Below are 17,059 nucleotides of genomic sequence, written 5' to 3' on the forward strand. Positions count from 1 at the left end.
GTTTAGAGTAAAATGTAGATTTCATTTTTTTTAAAAGTAAAACAAGCCCAAATCTGATAAAGTTGGGTTGTGAGTATATATGGAAACTTGACAAATCTGTAAATATCTCTAAGTACCTCTGCAAATTCGATGAAAGGCTAATTTAACACTAAAAATCTATGGAGATTATTTTTAATGCTTCTTAATTATGTTGAGAAGGTAATTATAATTTTAATTTTATTTAATTAACCATAAATTTACAAATCATGAGATTAATTTATAAAAAAGCAAATTTACTATTGAGTTCATTTTTTAACTTAACATGTGTTAAAATTAACTTCACCTTCAAAAAAGGCCTTCATCAGATTTTCTTCATCACGTTCACTTCTCATCTAGCACTGTGAGATTAACCACTTTTCTGCATTTTGGATTTAGACATGCAGAAGTGGATAGTAACCAAGCATGAAGTAGTTAACCCTTTACTGTATGCTTATCACCAAGGAAAGCCGAAAGAGGCAAAGAGAAGCATAAGGTCCGCTTTGTCCAGTAGCTTAGAATTGTCTGACCTGTACAAGATGGTATGCAGTTGAGCACTACATTCTGCAGATGAAACTAAGACTTGTGCATGCACTTTTAAAATACTGTGACCCTCATAGTCGCAGTATTTGGGGGAAAATGTGATGAATCCATCATACCGTAGAAGATGGTGAGATCCATTCTTGAGCAGAGTAACATAAATCAGCAATAAATGTGCCTGCAGACTTTAGGTTCCCATTAAACATCTTCTAACAAGCAATGTTTGGGCTAACTACTGTTCCCCTTCTGCCCTGGATGTCTCTTTTTTTTTTTTTTTTTGGTTTTTCTCCGGTACCGGGAACCGAACTCACGACCTTGCGCTTGCCAGGAAGGCGCTTTTGCCGCTGAGCTAAATCCCCAGCTCCTGCCCTGGATGTCTCTTAACTGCTCTGGCCCCTTGGGATAGACTGTGTGAATCCCCTTGAATGTCTCTTCCTCTTCCTTTTTTTTGCTAATGATGTTTTTTCAATTTTTACTTTAATTAGTACATGTTTGGAGTAAATAATGATTACATTCATCCTGGGGAGTGGTTTATGTATGTAATACATCTCAGTTGCTTTTCATGCCCTTCCTCTCCCCTCCTCTCTCCCCTCTCCCTCCATTTCTTGGTCAGCCTTTCCATTTGCAAATGATCTGTCTCCCTACTTCCACATTCATCTGTTATTTTGTTCTTTAATCTGTGTTTGGAATCCCTTTTACAGCACCCTTTCACACTCATTTATTTTTTCCCTTTTTGGTTTAAGTCTTTGTTGATGTAATTAGACAGCTTCATTGCAAACGGAAAAAAAAACTTGGAGTGACTGATTTAACTTTCTGCAGATGGATATCCAATGGCTAGATCCCTTGCCGTTGGCTGATTAGAAAATCAACTGAATTCTTGGCTATCACATTGTTTGTCTCTTCTGTCACTCATGAGTTCTGTTTAATCTCTTGGTAAAAGATAAATATGTGCACTTATGCATTGTACAGATAACGTACTACAAATACATGCGCACACTTGCCCATAGTCACATGCACATGCACCCACATATCCATACATAAAATGTCAATACACACACGCACACACACACATACACACACATACATGCACGCACGCACACACACACATACATAGAAGATCAAAATTGTATATATTCAGTATTTGAAATAAATAACATTTTAAATTACTTTGAAGAAAAATATGGCAAGCCCATTTGTTCATTTTATGAATTTCTGGCATTTGAATTTAAGGATGCCTTCATTTAGTCTTGAAGGGAGAGACTGGAAAAAGAGACTGTGTTACCGCCCAGGTATTATACACTCTTCCTGAACTCAGGTTGGCATCTCTTAGTTTTGTCTTTTTTCTCCTTTGCCCTTCCTGTCCCTTTAATAGGAAGCCAGGGTCCTGAATGTGTGTTGCGGGCAGGAACTATCCTTGACTTCTGGGGCCCCGGGACTGTTTCCAAGAGAGGACAACTGGAGAAGTTCCCACAGGGCCTGCTCCCTGGGCTCCTGGCTTTTGTCCTGACCCTTCTGGTGGGTTTGTAATGGGCAGCCAGAGAGAGGCTGTTAGAACTCAAGTGAGCACATGACAGCTCTGGGGACGCTATTGCAGTGGCTTCGTGTCCCACACAACCACTGTCTTGCACTGTTTTCTCTTAGTACTTGTCAGTAACGTGCCATTTTCTTGACTAGCTCGAACTTGTCTTTTCTACCCCTTATACTGTAGTATAAGATCCGTGAGAGCAGGAATTGTTGACTGTTCCTTTTGTTGCCCTGTTCCCACACATGGAGTGTGCCTGATATATACTGTACTAGGCGCTCAATGAGAATTTTCTCAATGAACAAAAGATTGAACAAATGAACATTTAAAGGGAAGAGTCTAGAGATGGTATTCTTACATGACTGCCATTGTTATCTGTGGAATCACCATGAAACACTTTTAAAGAGAAACAGAATAGATGAGAGACCAGAGATGATAATTGTTGTAGTCAGGGTTTGTAAGGGAAAGGAATTAATACAAAATGCAGAATTTATAGGATTATCTTATAATATTCACCCAAAGGGTCAAATGCAAAAAGAGTGCAGGAAATCTATCCACACACTAGAGACCTAAAGCATCTAGCTGAGGGCCTGGATCCCACGACAGTGTCCTGCATGAGTCCAGCTGAAGACCTGGAGCCCGTGGCAATGTCCTCCATGAGTCCAAAAGGAGGCCTAGGAGGCCTCCAAAAGAGACCTACAGACTCGTGCAAGTCTGTATCAAGGATCTGCACTGGGAAGGCCCAGTGGTCAGTGGTGGAAGCTAGAAAGTCTGTGCCAGCGGGACGAAGGATCTGTGCCAGCAGGCTGAGAGATCTGCACTGGAGCCAGGAAGCGATGCTCAAAGTAAAGACCAGAGCTCCCTGCAAAGAACCACAGCCATCCTCAGCAACAACGAGGTCCTGAGCTCCTCTGAGGATGAGAACAGCTGAGTTCATATCAGGAAGGCCCCCATGACAAGCTTCTCCAGGAGAACTCACAGTGCACCCTCTTCGCCGCCAGTTCTCTGTTGATGCTGTTAGCGACAATCCTCAGGTGGGCCTCCCACACCCAGCACCACGCTGACTCAGTCAGCTGGGTGTTACAAGTTGACCACCAGTTGTCAATCCACCACAATAATTTTATGTCTAATGCTGAACACAGGGAAGAAAAGGCACTTTTTCTGGGGAAAAAGCAGGGGTTTCTGAGAGGAAAGGTTGAGTAAGGGAATTTTGTAGAGCATGATTGCTGGTAATTTCTTCCCTGTATGATCTAGGACTATGGTTGTAGATGTGTCTCCTGGCCCTTCCTCTACCAGATGCTCCACGTCATGGAGCCATTTTCCGGTTCTCGAGTGTGACGTTCCTCTCTGATCTCTAGTTGTGGCCAGCGGACCCTCCCTCTCTGCCTCTGTTCCTCTTCTTTCTCTCTGTCCCCCTTTCCCTTTTGTAAACATTTTGTCAAGCAACTCCTGCGAGCTTAGGCAACAAGTGGATGGGACTGTGAAAGAGCTGACTCAGGGCCCCACGGTAGGTAGTAAAGAAACCCTGATGCTCCAGTTGGTGTGGAAGTGTAGGGAGCTTGGCCATGTGCCCTGCCATCAAAGAAGAATAAATAGCTTTTCAAAAGCTGCAAGCCATCTGCAGAGTTGATCGCACACTTCCCTAAAACGAGTCACTTACCTAGGCAAGTCAAAATCAAGTGACTCTTATGTGTCTTATGAATGTGGAAAGAGGATCGTTAAATGGAAATTAACTCCAAACCTGTGATTCTACAATTTAATGTGTTTTCTTTTTTGGATATTTCTATGTGCATTGCTATTAAAAAATAACAGAAAGAATATGTGATTGTGCTTTCTGTGACGCTGGTGTTAGGGTGTTAGGATTTGGCGGAATGACTTTTCTTCTTACGCTTCTTTGCCTGTTGCCAACCCAGTCTTGTCATCTTTCTTACTTTTATTATTTTACCACTCTGTACCCTGGTGCGTACTCCCAGCAAAGCTAAATGGCTTCCCCGCTTAGTTAGGCATAAAACACCGAGAACGCACCAGTGTGGGTGTCTGTCTTCACACATGCTGGGAGATTGAGGGTTAGAAGGGTAAACGCACTCAGCTTTTTATCTGGAACAAAAATATTGCAATTTTTGGATCTTTTATGTATGAGAATAATGTAAGAGGTGAAGTATTTTTATAAATTTCAATGGAAGTATGGGGAGAAAATTAGATAAAGTGATAAGAATTCTCTAGATCTTTGTGTTTGTTGTCGTTTGAGATTTTTGCTTTCTTTCTTTCAAGCTCATCTGGTAGAAGAAAATCTTGTAGTAGTTTTGGGATAATGATGCTTGGGAGAATGGAATATTTAAATACAGATGTGTCCCAACAAAAATATTCATTCCTTGCTCAACTACGTGAACTTTACACATACAAACAGTACCTACTTATAGAATCCTATTTGTATAATAAGCTTCTGTAATTTCAATGTTAATGTGAGGCTTGTAATTCTGAATGTAAAATGGGAAGTACATGGACTATCAAAACGTTTGCATATTTCCTGATTTTAGGTTTGCAATAAGAACAAAGCCATGTGACTGTTTTCCAAGCAGAATATTTAGCTGGTGTGACAGTGATTGTAGTTACGCTAAACAAGCAGTGGGACCTGGTGAAATTATCAATGGCTCTTCCAGCTCAGGAGACAGTGAAATTCAGTCTCCCTGGTTGTAGTTAGAAAAGAAAGGTATTTAAACAGCGAACAACATGTCTTAGGTACCTCAGCACACAGAATACCAAGGGGACATGGGAGAAACTTTTGACACCTGAGGTATGGCCTGCTTTATAAATATTCCCACCAGCATTTATGGCCTTGACATAATGCAGTGCGGCATTATGCAGTCAAGTCCGTATGTCGTGGCTGCACCACGGCATGAAACCTTCACGGCAGGGGGTTGTTGTTTGCGTGTCCCTCCTCCATAGGGCAGTTCAGGCTCCAAAGGATGCTTTTTCACTGGCAGGACTCACCCAGGAGAAGATGATTTACCTTTACTTTTCCACTATCTTCTTTAATAGTAGCACTCATGATGGTGGTACTAATTTTTATCCAGCATTACTTGTTGCTGTCAGCCACATACATGCACTGAGTCATTTGATCCTATCCCTACATCCAATTAAATTTCGGTTGCTATCGCCATTTGACAGCCAGGACCACTGAGGCACAGAGCGGTAGGTAAGTTGCCAAAGCTCCCACAGCAGGTAGAGTTGCTGAGCTGCAAGCCAGGTGGGCTGGCGGGGCCCTGCTGTCTGTGAGGGTGCTTTCTGCTGGGAGCTGTTGGCAGGAATTGTGGCCCCTGCCTGTCCTGAGTGGGATTTGTGATTCCTGTGTTTCCTTTTCTTTTCCATTTTCTTTTCCTCCTCCTTGTTAGGTGAAGTACAAAAGAGATTTTGAAGAAAGCAAAGGGAGAGGCTTCAGCATTGTTACCGACACTCCTGAACTGCAGAGGCTGAAGAGGACGCAGGAACAAATCAGCAATGTAGGTGCCGTTTCCTTGGTGACGTGGTCACCCGCTGCTGTGTGTTCCTGGGTGGGAGCATGAGGTTGGGCGACTTGCTGTGAAATGGAAGATACTCAGAGTCCTTCCCCTATGCTGGGTTCATCAGTTACCCGGAGGCTTAAGTTATTCTAAATTACAGTGTCTGCTTGTTTTGAATGGTTCTCCCCTTTAAGTTTTTGCAAAATAAGATTTTTAGAATTAAGTTAAAAAAACTGATAGTTTTTTTTGCAGTAAATAACATAAAATATAAATATATGAAGTTTAGAAATCTTAAAAATATCTCATAGTGCCTAGTTACGTATATATGCAGTTTAATACTTTAAATATGCATGTTGAATCATCTCGTGTTTGAAATAAACATCTATACCTATAGTTACTTTGGCCTTGAAATCCATGTCTTGCACAGTAATGTATTTCCCTTTTAAAAGAAAATTGGAACTAGCAGAAGTTAAAAATATACTAGGTTGCAGTGTAGTACCTATCAAAGATAGGTAAACAGGTCATTCTTAATTTTTGTAACACGTGATTATGTTACTTCCAAAATATTGTGTGAAGTGTGTCAACATGTATTTTCCCACAACAATGAGCTCAGTGTTAGGTAGCCAAGAGGAAATATGAATGAAAAGCAATAGCTATGTGATATAAAATTATGAGCAAACATGCAACACTCATTATTCATGATAAGTGTATTTTGTGTGTCACTTACATGGGCGCTAACATTTGTTGATGTGAAGTTGTAGGATGTAGCCTTGATTTTTAGGAGATGTTTACTTAGTGGATGGGTTTATACTCCTGATATTTGGCTGTTATCATGAGACACGTTTGCATACAGGTGTGTATCCAGACACATAAAATTTTCAGACAAAATTGTTCAACAATTTGAGAAAAAAGTTTCCTTGTCAGAAGTTCAAAAACTGGCATATTTGATGTTTAGAAAACTTATATGTGGAATAGAAGGAGGCAAAATGCACATTTCTTTTTTCTTTTCACCCTGTTGCCTAAGCTTTATCTATTATTCTTTAAGTGTGTATTTTATATTAGGAAGAACGTTTTCCTTCGAAGAGAAAGAGTTGAATTTAATAGATTTGTGGAGTTGTCTCTTTTTCTGCCACTTTCTAACAACTCCCTTATCGTGAACTGGGACAGTTGTCCCCATTTTCTTCCTCTTTATCCTTTCCTCAAAATCAAACGCCTTTTTTTTTTTCTTTTAAAAATGCGAATTAGAGATGTGTTCTACTAGCAATTACACTCAGTAACAGTTCCTTCTTTGAATCACTTTCGAGTATACTAAAAAAATAAAAATAATGCTGCCCAAACAAAGGTCTACCACAAATCTTCAGCTATCACAGAAATTTATTTCAAAAAGAAGTAAACTTTTCTACATAAGACTTCCACATGACAGCTACCCTGAGGACTACAGCTGATTCAAAGGTAAGCCTTTTAATTTATATCCAAATTAAGTCAACATTCATATTTAATTAGAAAAGGACTGATCATTTCACCACCCTTTATCATTATCAGGAATGTACATTTTGTTTGATACCAGAGGTCCTTTGCAGATCCATTCTTAATATGCAAAATCATCTTACAACACAGGTATGTATTAATTTATCTCTATCATACACATAACAGTGTATACCAAATACCATTAGATTAAGCTTGCAATTTAGATAGTGCTAAATTTTAAAAACATAAAATTAAAACATTTTAGTGTATGTTTGCAGTGCATAATGTTTACATTCCTGTGTGGAGTTGGTACATGTGCGAACACATTTTAATTCTTTTTTTTTTTAATCCATTTACCCTCTCCTCCCTCCCTCTCCTCTCTTGATCCTCTTTCTCACTTGAGAAAGATCTATTCCCCTACTTCCTGTTATCTAACTTTTATTTCGGTCTTTATTTATTCTTTGGGTTTCTCAAATAAGAGAAACCATGTGATATTTAAGCTTGTGTGTCCAAATTATTTCATTTAACAGTATGGTACCTCCATTGTCATGCAAATGATTCCAATTTATCTTTTATGGCAGAGCAGTATACCATGTATATAAATACCACAATCTCTTTATCCATTCATCTGGTGATGGACAGATAGCCACTTCCAAGATTTAGGTATTATGAGTTGGGCTCCTATATATATATGGGTATGCATGGGTCACTCTTTTGGGAAGATACCTAGAAAGGAAAAAGACAGGATGAATGGAGTTTCTACTGTTTTGAGGCATCTCCATGCTGATCTCCATAGTGGTTGTACTAGCTTACCCTCCCACCAGCGGTGTAGAAGGGATCCTTTTCCTTTGCAGCCTTGCCAGCATTTGCTCTTATTTGATGTTTTGATAAAAACCATTCTTTCTGGGGTATCTTTCTGGAATCTCAGGGTTGTTTTGATTTATATTTCTCTAATGGCCAGTGATGTTGAACATTTTTTCTTGTATTTATTGGCTGTTTGTACTTCTTCTGAGATGTGTGTGTTTACTTCACTTGCCAGTTTTTTGATTGGATCTTTTGGTGGGGGTCTGATTTTCTTGGAGTTCTTTGTATATTTTAGGTATGAATCCTCTGTCAGAATAATAGCGGATGGAATTTTTCTCCCATTCTGTAGGTTGTCTCTTCACTCTGTTGGTTGTTTCCTTTGCTGTGCAGAAGCCTTTTAATTCAGTATGTTTCTATTTGTTGATTCTTGGTACTATTTCCTATATAGCTGGGGTTCTATGCAGAAAGTCTTTCCTTTCCTAACTTTAAGAGTTTTACCTTCTTTAGCTTCCAGTAGATTGTATTTCTGTTTTAACACTTAATTCCTTGATCCATTTTGATTTTAGTTTAGTACATGGTGAGAGGTATGGGTCTAAATTCAGTCTTTGCATGACTGAACCAGACACCCAGCTTTCCCAGCATCATTTATTAAAAAGACCATCTTTCCTCCAGTATATGTTTTTGGCACTTTTGTCAAAGATCAAATAGTTGAATGTGTCTGAGGTTGTTTCTACATCTTCTGTTCTGTTCCATCAATACTTATGTCCATTCTTGTGCCAGTACCAGCAGCTTTTATCACTGCAGCTTTGTAATATAACTTCAGATCAGGGTTGTAATGCCTCCTGCCTTGCTCTTTTTACCTAGGGGTTGCTTTTGCTATCCCAGGTCTCTTCTGGTTCTATATGAATTTTAGGATTGTTTTCTCCAGGTCTGTGAAGAATACTATTGGTATTGTGATTGAGATTGCATGAAATCTGTAAAAAGCATGTAATTCAGACAACAACTTTTAAATAAACTTTCTGCAATGTCTGGATATTAGCAACCATAGGGGTTTTATAAGCAGTTCTTTTAGCCATGATGAGACATATTAATGTCTGGGCAGCAGTAAAAAATATAGATTTTTCAATATAACTCTTAGAGACCTACTCCTGAATAAGGGAGGCTGTTAAATATTCTGAGGTCTGCTGAATTTATTATTCACTTACAAAACTACAACTTCATGGCCTTTTTCCATTACCTAACTGGGTTTTCCATATTACTCAAGGATGTCTTTCTATAAGAAATTTGGATTGATCTAAAAAGTGGGACCTTGGTTAGTCCATTTTCCATACTACTTTTGTTTAAACCCACTGAACAGTACTGGCTGCATGCCAGACAGGTATTTTTGGCAGTGGTCTGGATTGTATCTGTTTAGACAGGAGGAAGGCGAGAAAAGTGTCTAGCCTGGGAAGACCCCAGGATTTTCCTGCTGGGGAGAATGGGATGGAGCTGATTCATCTGGAAAATCATAAGCGAGGTGAGATTTGTGAGCCTTGCATTAGAACTCCAAGTTCAGTAGAGGTTCATGGAGGTGGTTAACTACCTACAATCTTTATTTCCCCCTTTGCTGCATGTTCCTGTTTTTAGTTCATTTTATCCTTGAATAATTTGTGGCTCTTTTCAAACCGTCATTCACCTCTTGGACTGAAGAAGGTATAAAGACATAAAGCAGTGAATTTAATGACAACTCCTAGGTGTTTTGGGTAATATGTTATGGATGAATGGGCATTTTTGATTGCTTGTGTCTGTGTCAATGTTATGAAAATTTTTTTGCAGCCACTCATGTTCATTTGTCTAGGATTTGAAGTCATTTGGAAATGCCCACTTGGTCTGCATATGTTACTGAGGTGTGGGATAAGGCGCAACTATAAATTTCAAATTGTGTGTAATAAAAGAAGTGCAAGCAGATTAGCCTTACCTCCTTTTGGTCCCAGTAATGACAACATATTGAACAGCAGATTTATGAAATATTGCAATTTAAAATTCTTCTGCTGCGTTACCTTGTATAGCTGCAGGAAGAACAATGCAAAAGGCAGGAGTTTAGAATTTATGTAATGTTTGGAAGCAAACAGAGCTCAGCGTCTAAAATGAAGAAAATGTTCTCTTTTTTCCCCAGTGACATCCCAGAAGATATCTTCATTTCATTCCATATATTAATGTTCAGGTGGAGCTTGGTTGTTTATGAAATTGAGCAGTGGCCTTGGAGATAGGTTTTATGGGAGGTTGGCCCAGCCAGCCAAGCTATTCAACTGAGGTTGTTTAGAGGTTCCAGTCTGCTTCAAGCTTCTTTCTCCAGCGGAAAGCAACCTTTGTGGACAGTGTAGACGGAGGGACTGAGTGTCTTAAGACTTTCACAATGAAGTCCTTAATTGCCGTTTCTCCCTTCTTGTCCCCAGATTCTAGGGCATAAATTCAGAAGTGGCAGAAGTCTTCTTACACACCTTTACATTTCTCTTAACGATACTTTAAGAATCTGTTATTAAAAGATAATATACAGATACGAGTTGAGGAATACTGTGCCCCTGGGTGTTTAAAAAAATGCTTTATCTTTCATCATGATAGCTCTAGCTTGTGTGGGTTATTGTGAAGGCTCCTTCTAGATTTAGGTTCTTGCTACCTGTGCCCGAGTTTATCAGTAGGGTATTCAGGGTCCCAGCGGCAGGATGACAAAGCAGCATCCTGCCCGGCATCCCAGCGACTGGGTCTAACCGGCAGGAGATTATTGATGCGTTTCCTTCTGCCTGTTTACACACTCCTATGAGCTGCACTTTCAATTAGCTCAGACAGTCGGGGGATAAATTGTGAAATAAAATGGGAAAATCAGACCCCAAGAGACTTTTACAGGCTTTGTGCTGTAGATAAAAACTAGGTATTTATTTGCTAATTTATTTCAGGGGGAAGAGAAATGTCACATGAAGAGGAAAGAAAAAAAAAGCCAATGAGAAAATCATGCATTTTACGGACTGACTGAAATAGTAAGTGCAGCTTTATGTGATTTGTCAGGACGTGTGCCTGTCCCTGACACAGGAAGTGTTTTGTACGTAAGCCTGTATATGCCTGTATCTTCTGGTTGTACATCACTGGGCTATAGCTGATTGTGTTTTCTCCTGCTTTCTATTCTTTCCCCGGCCAGGTCAGTAGCTACAATTTTGGTTTTGTATCATTTTCCCCCCAAATACCCATTTCTTTTTTCTCCCACTTCCAATTCAGCATACCTATGCCTGAGAAATGCTTGCTTGTTTTACAAGAAAAGCTAAGATCGGAGTCTTTTTTCTCAGATGGTAGACAAAAAAAATCTCATGTAATTTGATATTGAAATATAATTAATTCTGAGTGTTTTTTGGATACAGCCACATAATTTTTCATTGATTTCTTTGAATATAAAATAAATTATATACCCAGGAATAGGCCTTCATGGATCCTGCTGATGCAGTTCTCTGAGATTTTGTGAGTTAGCTTCTAAAATATTAGATTATTGGAACTCGGTGTTGCCTGATAATTGAATACCGTGTCTATGGACTATTAAAAGATTTGATTCCAAGTTAGGTTGAATGTAAGGGTGAGCATGTGGGGCTAAGGATGATTATCTAGGGATTTGGACTCTGTTTGTAATTTAAATAAATCATTTTGACAGAGACGGACTGTAACCATGTTCAGGCTGCTGACAGTGTGAAATTGAGTTGTACGGTGGACAGCAGACAAGCAGTCAAGAGAAATCCCCACAGGCAAAATTTGTTATGTAATTGGGTCAACTCATGCATGAGAAATGCATGCTAATTGTAAACTGGTGGCAAAATTATTGTGCAGGAGGCAATTAGGTCTTATGCGAATCCCAACAACTGACATAGCAGTTTTCATCTTCAGAAAATGTACAGGAAAGTTTTATTTATTTATTTTTTTAAAGGGAGAGAAAGGTAGCAATCGGAAAGTCATTCAGTAGGGAGATAGTTTACTGGTTAATTTTCTTCCTGATATAGAGAAATAGAACTTCTTTAACTAACAAAAATTTATACGAAAGTTTCTGAATTTGAAGAGTCAAAGGCAGTTGTACTAAGCAGTTTGAAAGGAGGACAGGATGATATTTGTTAGAATTCCTCATTGCGCCAATTAAAACAGATGATTAATTATGATGCCGGTGGTTAAGAGGTAAATCCTTAAAGGATCGTATTTTTACGGAGTGAATCTCCAAGTTGTTTTAATAGACTGTAGCTCACCTCCAGCTCATCTCAACCCTAAACTCCCTGCATTCCTAAGCAGTAGTGGGTCGGCAGTATTATCTTTAAAAGTGAAGATTAAGTATGTCAAGGAAAGCAATAGGGCAATAGCCTATATTTTTCTTCTAACACCTAACACATGTATGAATACTTCTCTCCTTTTGGAACACTTTGACATACTCCATTTAATTAGCTCCTCTAACAACTCCTCCTGGGGGAAAGGATTTCTATAAGGAATACTTACACTTTCATGAGAAGAATGTATGGAAAATTAGCTCTTGGTGCTTCTTTCCAACTTGTGGTTTCCCCTCCACCTGGATTTGCTTTATTTTTCCATGTAGGGCAAGATTTCAAAGGCTGATCTCTTCTTTTTATCCTCAATTTTTTTTAAAGCCATAGTCACTTAAAGAAACAAATCCATCCCAGACTAGTAATTACTCGTGCATGGCAGGAACAAGAGCCATGGTTTAAAATGGCATTGTCAGGAGGGGAGCTTTGGAAAGCGCCACCATAATCCGACTTCTTTTTGGAGACAGATTAGGACAGAAAATGTTTTCTGAAGATCCTTCTTTGTAAGATCCGTTCTGCCCCGTCCTATCTTTTCAGCTCTGTTGTGTTCGGGCCCTTTTCCTGCCCGGGTTCCTCCTGTGGCCCTCTAATTGGCCTGATCTCCTTCCAGGCTCTCTGGTCCTTCCATTGTATGGAAAGCGCCATCACCAGATGAGTCTTTCTGAAATATCCCTTTCATCAAGACCTTAATTATGACCCACTAACAAACTTTCTTTGGACCTCTGCTTCGAGCAGGATAAAGTCTAATCTCCTACCCCTCTTAATTCTGACTCTAAGGACTCTTTACTGCTGCTCCGAAATTATTTTCTGCCTCATCTTTCATTGCTTGAAAGCTCAGTCCATTTCTTTTAGGCCTGGCCACCTGCTCTGCCCTGGACCTTCGCATGAGTCATTCCTCTTGTTTAGGACGATTTCACACTCTCTGTAAATGACATCCTGAGCCTAGCTACACACGCAGACACCAGCTACAGCAATCTTCCTCGTCTCTGGAGTACTGTCATGCTTTGTGCTATCGTTTTGACCACTCATTTCTCACCTTTTATTATGTATGTGGGCTTTCATGAGTATTTCCTGTGTAGAAATGTCTGACCCCCCTAACTTTGTGGAGGCAGACGTCATCCATGCCGTTTTCAGTTTATTTTTTGTGTCTTCAAGAATGCACAACAGCACGGCACTTTCTTTCTCATCCTTTCTTTAAGGTGTGTCCCCACCCCTTCCTTGGGTCTTAGGAATAGTTTCGTGACTATTCTCAGTGGCCACTGTATTGCCTCTCCTTCCTCTCAGGCTGTTGTCTACATGGTGTCTTTCAAATTCTTCCTAAAAAGCACATTTGATGATGCCATCCTCCCTCTTAAGATCTGTCTGTGGCACCTTACTGTTTTTAGGGTACAATATAAAACCTTTTGCATGGGCTGAGGGTGATTCTGTTTTAGTGATTGTGGAGACCTTGGGGGGGACCTCTTGTCACTGCTCCATGCACTTTACATTTCTGCCCCCAAGGCCCTTTGCCCCTTCCCAACCATGCTGGCTCAGAGGTTCCCTTCTCATCCCCTGACCTTGATTTACCCTGCTGCCCTGGCAGTTTGCTTCCATCGCTGCATTAGAAATTTTCTTTCCCCAAGACTGGACTTTATGAAGATACAGCCTAGCATAGTGCTACACTTGAAAACAAAAGGGTTGACTGTTTTTCTCCCTCTTTTTCAGAAAGAAAGGTTGCCTTTCCACCCATGTCTCAGTCTAGGAAAACAGAACCTTTCTTAGGTTCTGTGAGATGTGGCACAGCAGAGCAGGGACTATTGTGTCCTTTCCAAATGGGGTAGCTGGTGGCTGTTACCTGGGACAGTGCTTGGTGCCCAGCAGGTACATGGTAAGTGTGTATCCAATCAAGATGGAGGCAGTCATGTTTAGACTCTTAACTAACTATGTATTAGTTAAGTTCCTCCCCTTGCAAGAGAGTTTTCTTATAGAATTGCTTTTTTGTTTGGGCTGCTTGATAATTACCTGCTACCGCAGATAACTCTGCTGCTTCCACGTTCAGTGACCTGTGTCATTCTGTTGGAAGATTATAGCGGTGCTTCCTCAGCAGAGCGGCACCTCTTACACCCTCCTGTGTCACCTAAGAATTTCGTTATATTGGGAACACAGCCCCTGTTTTAAAATACCATAGCTGGGGATATTTTTTATGTCTCATTTAAGTATCCAAAAAATAAGTAGTACTTTTATTAATTTGCTTGGGCTGGGCCTGTCATCACAAGTGCCAGAGGCTTGATGGCCTTAAGCCATGGCCATTTGCTTTCTCACTGCCCTGGATGTTGGGCACCCAGGATGAAGGGTCAGCAGGCCTGGTTTCTGGCGAGGGCTCTTTTCCTGGTGTGTAGAAAGTTGCCCTCACCTGTCTAGTAGACCGAGGGAGCAGGAGAGGAAGAGAGGGGTGAAGATGGGGGCAGAGGGAAGGACAAAGAGATCAAGCCATCTGGTGTCTCCTCTTCATACTGACGTTAACCAAATGAAATCCAGGCTCCACCCTTGCGATCTTATTTAACCTTAGCTGCATCCCAAAAAGCTCCATCTCCAATATCACATTGATGGTGAGGGCTTTACAAATAGGAGTTTTGTGGGGGATAAGGGGGAAGAAGGTACAGTTCGGTCCAGAACAAGGCCAAGAAATAATCTCCATATGTCACAGGGCAATTTTGAGGCAGTTAAGTGACATTCACATTTTGTGAAGGTGCTTTGAAAAATCCAAAGCGTAATACAATTAAAAACTACCATCCTGAACGAGCTTCTTGAGTGGAATTAGGTGACACCACCTTCTGCTTGCTGCCATTCCTGGAAGACCTCTGCATTCACGTTTTAAGTTTTTTCCTTTTTTCCAACCTGCATAATCTTAACTAAAGCCAGAAAAATCACATCTAGGTTCTATTTTCAATCCTTAATTGGCCCTTTCAAAACTCTCCTTATTTGCAGTTTTGAGCCGTAGTCAAAGATAACTTACAAAGATAAGAGATGTAGTAATAATATTTTTAAAATTTCCAGGTCTTGGTTGAATTACATGGCTCAGAAAATAGACTTCACACATCCTGGCTGGCATATTGACCCAGGCAGATGTGAAGAAAAAGAAAAGCAGATGCCACAGGGAAAAGTCTAAGAAAGGTTAACGTTTGGAAAAAATGTCTGAATTTCCAGTGTATTGTAGAGATTTAAAACTTAAAAATCATCTGAATTTTCTTCCAGATTTTGGGACATACCCACAATGAGAACACCTGGAATGTTAAAGAAAAACTGAAAATCTTACAGAAATTTTTATGCAGTAGTAATAATTATGCCACAGAATTCTGATTTCCCTGGATTTGGGGAGGTAAGTTTAAAATTTGTTTTGTTTGAATTAACTAGCATAATCGTTCAACGTGATTTTACTTATTAGAAGGGCTTGAATCAAGGGAATCATTGTATATAGATTTCAAAACCCACTGGTAATCCAAGTGTGGACAATTAAGAGAACCTTTCATGATTTGGAGATTAGAAACACTAGTGTCTTTTGAAGGATGTGCAGCTATGTTGTCTAATTTGCATTTCATTTTCCAAGAAAGATAATGTCATGACAACTGTGTTTCTTACATGTTTTTGCACATGCTTTCTTCAGTAGCTCTCTTTTCTTTCTTGGCTGCCTGAGCTGTCTTATGCCTCTCTTACTTTTCGTACATGATCCTGCAGTGCTGCTTGTAAAAGGATACTTCTCAGTTTCTCTCGGAAGGGCCTTTTGCTTTCATGGGGAACTCTCAGACTCCAGTGAGTGTTGAGGACAAGAAGCAGGAAGTTATGGTCACTTTTCTTGGTTGGCCCATGTATATTTTATTGATTTTTCCTTTGGTAGCTATTTTAACTAACAGAGTTAACTTCTAACTTGTTTGAGTCAGGCTTTGTGTTATTGGAGTCTTTGAATTACAAAAGTGCTAGAATTTCCCTATGTTTAGGAAAAAGAGTACAGGTTTACGAAAAAGAATACAAGGAAAACAAAACCCCAAGTCACCCTATGCTTCACTGATTGAGTGATTGGTAGTGGGGATTGAATCCAGGGACTTAGCTCTTACTCCTCTAAACACTTGTTATTTGGGATACAAAGTGATTTCCTCCAAACAAAGTGATGTAAATATTTAGTTTTGTTATGTAATTGTTGTGAGGCCTTTGAGGGTAAGCTGCAGTTGTAGTTTTTTTCCTCTCCTTCCTCCACCCCCTCCCCTCCCCTCCCCTTCCCTCCTTCCTTCTTTCCTCCCGTCTCACTCTGTTGCCCATGCTGGCCTTGAACTCCTGGTCCTTGAACTTCAGCGGTCCTCCTGCCTCGGTCTCTTGAGTAGCTGGGACTTCAGGCGCACACCATCATGCCCAGTTCCAAGTTTGTGCTTGAATCTCCCAGAACATAGTGCTCTGGCTAGAAAGAGTAAGAAGTAGAAGTTGCTTTCATGGTGGCCTGGGGCACATGTGTTTGTTTAGTAAATGGTGGTTACAGCTATCACTTTACACTAGGCCCCACGAGTCTCAGAATAACAGAGAGTGTTTTTTTGGGGCGCCTTTCATGTTGCTCCCAGGACACACGGAGTGCCTGGGAAACGCTGTAGTGGAGGAGGAGCAGCGGAGGGTGGAGGTGGGTCTGAGGGAAAAGCTGAGGAGAAGAATATGGTAAGGGTAAGGGTAGGGTCACCCTGTACCTGATGGTTAGGGTGTAGGGAGCAACACCACTACTAAAATGTAGCTTGGAGCAGGATTGTGAAGGAGCAGCTCTATTTTGAGCATCGAAAAAATCCACATTCTGTAGGGGAGACCATTTTTGAAAACTTAATTATTGGCTTATGCATGTTTTTGAGTGTTTACTGTATGCTAAGCACTTTGGT

At 40.3% G+C, this 17,059-nt stretch overlaps 1 protein-coding gene across 2 annotated transcripts in view; it reads left to right on the plus strand.

The window, feature by feature from the left end:
• Positions 1 to 5,588: 5,588 nt before the first annotated feature.
• Nebl (nebulette) overlaps positions 5,589 to 17,059 on the plus strand; it is a 170,690-nt gene continuing 159,219 nt past the window's right edge. For both annotated transcript variants that reach the window (XM_013515481.1, XM_013515484.1), the window contains exons 1-5: positions 5,589 to 7,029; positions 7,120 to 7,194; positions 10,782 to 10,862; positions 13,875 to 14,037; positions 15,405 to 15,528. The gene's annotated coding sequence lies outside the window, so the exon portion shown is untranslated. The remainder of the gene's footprint in view (positions 7,030 to 7,119; positions 7,195 to 10,781; positions 10,863 to 13,874; positions 14,038 to 15,404; positions 15,529 to 17,059) is intronic.

The sequence above is a fragment of the Chinchilla lanigera genome, unplaced genomic scaffold (assembly GCF_000276665.1).
Source record: "Chinchilla lanigera isolate Chin_1 unplaced genomic scaffold, ChiLan1.0 scaffold00028, whole genome shotgun sequence".
NCBI classification, from domain to species: domain Eukaryota; kingdom Metazoa; phylum Chordata; class Mammalia; order Rodentia; family Chinchillidae; genus Chinchilla; species Chinchilla lanigera.